At 39.3% G+C, this 6,700-nt stretch overlaps 1 pseudogene; it reads right to left on the reverse strand.

The window, feature by feature from the left end:
* Positions 1-5,530: 5,530 nt before the first annotated feature.
* LOC123786457 (protein CEBPZOS pseudogene) lies at positions 5,531-5,773 on the reverse strand (annotated as a pseudogene).
* Positions 5,774-6,700: the final 927 nt, after the last annotated feature.

Genomic DNA, 6,700 nt, shown 5'->3' on the forward strand with positions numbered 1-6,700 from the left:
CAGCCAACTTTTGGTTTCAACTCGAGTCATGATCTCAGGGTTGTGGGATCAAGCCCCATGTGGGGCTCCATGCTCAGCATGGAGTCTGCTTGAGACTCTCTTTCCCTGTTCTTCTGTGCCTCCCCCACCTCTCTAAAATAAAATAAATCTTTGAAAAAACCAATTTTATAAGTACATTATAATATATATATAAAATGGGCAGAGAACGTGAATAGATATTTTTCCAAAGAAGGTAGACAAATGGCCAATAGGTCATAAAAAGGTACTCAACGTCATCAATCATCAGGGAAATGCAAATCAAACCCACAATGAAATATCATCTTATACCAGTCGGAATGACTTTCAGAAAAAAGACAAGAAATAACAAGTGTTGGCAAGGATGTAGAGGAAAGGGAACCCATGTACATTGTTGGTCGGAATTGAAATTGGTGCAGCTATTATGGAAAAAAGTATGGAGAGTCCTCCAAAAATTAAAAATAGAACTACCATATGATCCAGCAATCCCACTTCTGAATATATATCCAAAAAAAATAAAATCACTATCTCAAAGAGCTATCTGCACCTGCATGTCCTTTGCAGCATTATTTACAATGGCCAAGACATGGAAACAAACTAAAGGTCCACCATGGATGAATGGATAAGGAAGATGTGGACACAATGGAATGCTATGTAGCCATAAAAAAGAAGGAAAGTTTGCCATTTGCAATAACATGGATGGACCTTAAAGGCACCACGCTAAGTGAGATAAGTCAGAGAAAGACTAATACTGAATGATCTCATAATGTGGAATCTAGAAAAACTGAACTTACAGAAGCAGAGAATGGATTGGTGGTTGCCAGAGGCCAGGGGTGGTGAGTGGGGGAAATGGGTGAAGGTGGTCCAAATCCAAATGTACAAACAAGCAAATAAAAACAAACCTAACAGTTGGAAGGAAGGGAGGAAAAAAAAAGAAGCCTTCACCCCTAGTTCCTTTTCCTCTTGGGCACACAGCATATTCCACCTTACCCTGCAGCTGGGTGCGACCAAGTAACTAAATTCTGGCTAAAGGTATGTGAGTGGACATATGTGTGTCATTTTATTATCCTCTACCTCTTTCTCTCCCCTCACCTGTTGGCTGGATGTAGAATGTCTGGAGAGGGGCTCAGTCTCCAGGAGCTAGAAGAACTCCAGGAGGGAAGGAGCCTGGTTTCCTGTGTTGCCACTTGCAGAAAAGGTGTCCAAAAGAGCCATTTAACCAGTACATGAGCAAACACTACAACTTGCATGGTTAAGTAGCGAAAGTCGAGTCTGTTTATTATGGCAGTTAGCCTACTGTGGCTTCTCTGAGCATACACACGACCAATATCTTCTCATAAGTATGCTGTATCCCTTTTCAGTTTTTTCCACTTCTTTCTCTTGACATTTTACTGAAATAATACTCTGCAATACACTTATCCTAGGTAACAATTGGTCCCCAATAGCAGACACATTTATTCTAAATTAATGTTTGATCTTTGTGAGGTTGCATTCACCAAACACGGTTAAATAATGCAGGACCTTACTCTCAGAGGGATTTTCAAATGCTGGCCCCTTCATCAGCCCCCTTGCACAGGCCCAGTGGGTCAGCTATGAGGTATTGATTAGATTTTTGCCACTTCTCTGCTTCTGACTGTAAGAGCGAAAGACTTGAAGCAGCCTTTTGTTTCCTGGACCAGTCTGCCCCAGGACATTGCATTTTTCTTCCATGATTGTCTCCTTCTGAGGAGCTCAGAATGCCCTGAAAAAGGGATCTGACTGCTGGATCACCTCCCACCCCCTCAGGCTGAGGCAGCTGGGACTATTGACTACCTTTAACCTCATCTCTCCTGCCAGGTCTGATCCACTAAGAGAAGCAGCCAGGCAGCATAATAGGCTATCCTATTAATGAATGCTTATTTATTTATTAATTCATTCACTATTGATTGAGCACCTATCAGGCTCTGTGGGGGCACAGAGAAGCAAGTGAGCTTGGCTCGGCCCCAAGCCTCAAGAGAGCTTTCACTGTCGTAGAAAGAGCCGGGAGAGAGACAGACATGGACATAGACAGTTAGGATCCTGTGCAAGGTATGTGATAGAGGGAAGCTCACAGTGGATATTTGTCAGAATTAATTGAGCTGTGCAAATGTCAGGTTTGTGCATTTTGTTGCAAGTACTGTTTCAAAAGAGCCTATTAAAGCATTTTTTAAAAATAACATCTGTGATTAGCCTCCCCCTTCCTCTCCTGCAAGGAACACTTCCTTTAGATTTGTTTTCATACTGCATTTATTTAAATATATTTACCTGTTATTTCTGATGTTTAGTTTGGGACTTTATTTTCCCTTGAAAATCAAGATGTTTACTGATCCTTTATAAACTAACCTACTTTGGGGGTATTTATGGCATTCTCATTTCACAGGCATCACACAAATTAAAACAGTGCTAAAATACTTTGAAAATATAACAGGCTATGGAAGCTCTAAATGATAACAGAGCAGATGAGGGAAAACTTGCAAGCAATTTAGCAGTTTTGTGTGCACTTTCCCCCAGAGAGACAAACTGAGTCAACGCTATCAATATACGAAATCAGCTCTGAGAATAAATTTCAAAATCAAAACAGAACAGAACAGATAAAACTCTGAAACCCAAAATGTCAAGCAAAAATAAATAAATAAATAAAAGCAATTGTCTAAAATAAAACTATGTGCCCCAAATACTATAATGAGAAGGACATAAATAGAATTATTTTTAATGAGAGTATAGGAAAATAACAGGTCATCAAATATGATCTTTGAGATATATATTTTAAAACTGGTTTTCAAAAATATATAGTTCTATTTTTTAGGTGTTAAAATCCTGACACACTCAGTAAATACTATGAGCAACATATCAAATAATGATGTATTTTGTGTTATAAATGTGTATGTTTGCAAGGCAGACCTTAAATTTTTGGAAGTGGGAAGAAATATAATCAGCAACTGCTTCAGTGGTGACCAAGACCACTTTTTAAAAAAATTTTTTTTTATTATATTATGTTAGTCACCATACAGTACATCCCTGGTTTCTGATGTGAAGTTCGATGATTCATTAGTTGCGTATAACACCCAGTGCACCATGCAATATGTGCCCTCCTTACTACCCATCACCAGTCTATCCCATTCCCCCACCCCCCTCCCCTCTGAGGCCCTCAGTTTGTTTCTCAGAGTCCACAGCCTCTCATGTTTCATTCCCCCTTCGATTATCCCCTTTCTTTATCCCTTTCTTCCCCTACCGATCTTCCTAGTTCTTACGTTCCATAGGTTTGAGAGAAATCATATGATAATTCAAGACCACTTTTTATTTTACTATATTAAATTAAAGAAGATATTGCTAGAATTTGACATAAGTCATAGATGGGCACTGCAAACACTATGGATAATTAACCTATGTACATCTCAGGAACAGAATTGTTATTTTTGTGTATTTGTACTTAAAGACCTCCCAGGATACATAGTTTACTCTAAGGCAATGGAGGTACAAATGGTTTCTGCTAGGAGCAACCCCTGGGCGCCCAACTACCATTTATTGACCTTTTTTTTTTTTTAAAGATTTTATTTATTTATTTGACAGAGGGAGACAGTGAGAGAGGGAACACAAGCAAGGGGAGTGGGAGAGGAAGAAGCAGGCTCCCAGCAGAGGAGCCTGATGTGGGGCTCGATCCCAATACCCTGGGATCATGACCTGAGCCCCAGGACCCTGGGATCATGACCTGAGCCCAAGGCAGATGCTTAACGGCTGAGCCACCCAGGCGCCCCCATTTATTGCTCTTAAAGAGAACCTGGTTCAACCTTGTATTTCACAGTTGAGGAAGCAGAGACCGAAAGAGAATGTAGCTCTTGCCCCACATAGCCATCATGATCAACTTCACCACCATCTTGAATTTACTGTGCCCTCTCTATGTGCTGGCCACTGAGCGGTACACACGTTGTACCGTGACATCCTCTTAACAATCCTAGATGCTAGGGACGTCTGGGTGGCTCAGTCAGTTAAGCGTCTGCCTTCGGCTCAGGTCATGATCCAAGGGTCCTGGGATCGAACCCTGCATTGGGCTTCCTGCTCAGCGGGGAGTCTGCTTCTCCTTCTCCCTCTGCTGCTCCCCCTGCTTGTGCTCTCTCGGCATCTGTCTCTCTCTGTCAAACAAACAAATAAATAAATATCTCAAAAAAACCCAATCCTAGATGTTATTTTCACCCCTATTTATGAACGAGCAAACGAATGTTCGAAGCAGCTGGACGCCATGCTCAGGGGCACACAGTTACAAATGTAAGTCCTGGGGGCTCCTTCTTCAGAGCCGCATTCTCAACCAGTTCACCAAACTGCTTATTGCTTGTGGTGTCATGGTTAGAACCCAGGGCTTAGGACGACCAAGCAGTCAGTACAGTTATGACACTATTTGTCAAAACATCTTAGGCACCCAAAGCTATTATGGAGCAAACGAATAAGTGAAAGTTAAACTCACAAAATATAATGTTATGTCTTGTAGCAAATTTTCATCAATCCATTTGAAAGAGTGGTTCCATCCACACAGTTAGTTAGACATGCTTTATTCCCTTTCAAAATCCCCTCTTCATTTTAATCACTTTTTTAACAGAAAATGAAAGATACTTCAGAGAGGGTAAGTGTGCATGAACTGCCACGAATTGTGACCTGAGATGTGGCTAAGATATATGAGTGTACATTGAAGAAAATAAGAATAAATGGAAACAACAAAGAAAGAACGACAAAATTGAAACTATTCATTTTTTAAAGAATTAATATAACATCAACTTTTTGAAATTTCTAATAAAATGATGGCCTATAAAGTATATAGTGATATGTATATATACATACCTATATTTCCCTAAGGGAGGGTTGGTTTTTATGTCAATGTACTGTCATCTGATACTCCTTTATTAGAGCTTTAACGTGCTCTAGCAGGTATCGAATAAAAAGACCTGCAAGGCAGACAAGAATCCATTTTAATCTATCATAATCAGATGTTTCCGATTTCTAGGAAAATACAAATTTAAAGTATATATTCTGCCCACACTCCTTATTACAAAACACACTCCTTATTTCCACATTTTGACACCAACATGCCCTGTCCCGGGCTTTCTTTTCAAGCCAAAAATCAATATATTCAATATCAATTTATTCAATAAATACCAGATGTGTGTTTGCCTGGGAAACTTCTATAACAGAGTTTAAAAAGAAAAATCTTAAACACATAGTATTGAGCTAAATATATGTATATAGTATTTCTTTTTTTCCCCCCTTTCTTATCCTAGTCTTTTTATTTGTTAAACAGTAATCTTTAACAATAAAAGCAGAAGAAAAGCAACACACAAAAGCAGGGGATTTGCATAGTGGGTGGGAAATGATTGCTAGCCTTGGCAAGCCAGAAAAGTCCCTGTTTTGTTCTGTGGGACAGGAGTCTACAACATGGTGTTCTCATCTTTCTTCTCCCCCACAAAGGTCTTAAACAGCTTAGAGGGGAGGCTGAATACAATGACTGGTCCTAATTTTTGCTATTCAATCATTTTTCTTGATCTTGTTCTCTGACTCTGTACATTTTAGAATGTTCAGTGGATTTGTAATGAACTTCCAAGATGAAGGGAAATTTCTTGCTTATTGTTTGCCTGAACTCTTGGCTTATGCTCATCTTAATAAATAAAAAATGTGCTCCAAAAACGCTCACAAGTGCAACTACTAAAACTCCTTTAAGGATCATCTTTGCCAGTGGTTCCATAGTGTGGGCCATCATGTAACCAACAGGCAGGTGAGTGGGTGGGAAGGGAGAACTGTTATGCTGTTTACCATGCAGTACCTGAGGCGCTTACGTTTGATACCCATTTCTATAAAATTTTAAGCCATATATAACAATACCGTATAGTACTAAATGGATGTACATAGTAAAAATATGAAAACCTGTGTGGATTGATAAACAACAAATTTAGGATAGTGGAGATGGAGAGAAAAGACTAGAAATGAGATCAAAGAAGGGCATCCAAGGGAGGAAGACATCCAATCTATCTGTAGTACAGACCAATAATTAACCTCTAGGCAGAACTTAGCGGTAACTCTAGGGTCCCAATGCCGACAGGCTTTTGCCCAATGTCAGAAAGTGCTTGTTTCTTATCTTTTAATTTTTTCAAGTTTTTTAAGGTAGGAAAGTAACTCCTGACCTTCTTGTTTCCTTGTGATTTGAAGTGCAAATCTTATTTAATTCTGAAAAAATAGCAAAAAGAGGAGGGAAGGAAGAGAAGAGAAGAAGAAAAGAGGAGAGGAGAGGAGAGGAGAGGAGAGGAGAGGAGAAGAGAAGAGAAGAGAAGAGAAGAGAAGAGAAGAGAAGAGAAGAGAAGAGAAGAGAAGAGGAGAGGGAGAAGAGAAGAGAAGAGAAGAGAAGAGAAGAGAAGAGAAGAGAAGAGAAGAGAAGAGAAAGAAGAGAAGAGAAGAGAAATCTCTGAAATTGACATAGTAAAATGTTATTAAGACCTGGCACTTTCACTTTCCAGTTCTGAGATGTTTATTATATTATCCTTTATACTCTTCTGTGTATTTGAACTATGCCACAATTTAAAAAAGTAAATTACTGAAAATAGAAATAAGAGAACACTTAAAAAATTCTGACAAGCCAAAAGGAGAGAAGACATTTCCGTTATTCCACCACCATAATTCTACCATCCAG

Source organism: Ursus americanus, chromosome 4 (genome assembly GCF_024610735.1).
Source record: "Ursus americanus isolate L20-20 chromosome 4, mUrsAme1.1.p, whole genome shotgun sequence".
NCBI lineage: Eukaryota > Metazoa > Chordata > Mammalia > Carnivora > Ursidae > Ursus > Ursus americanus.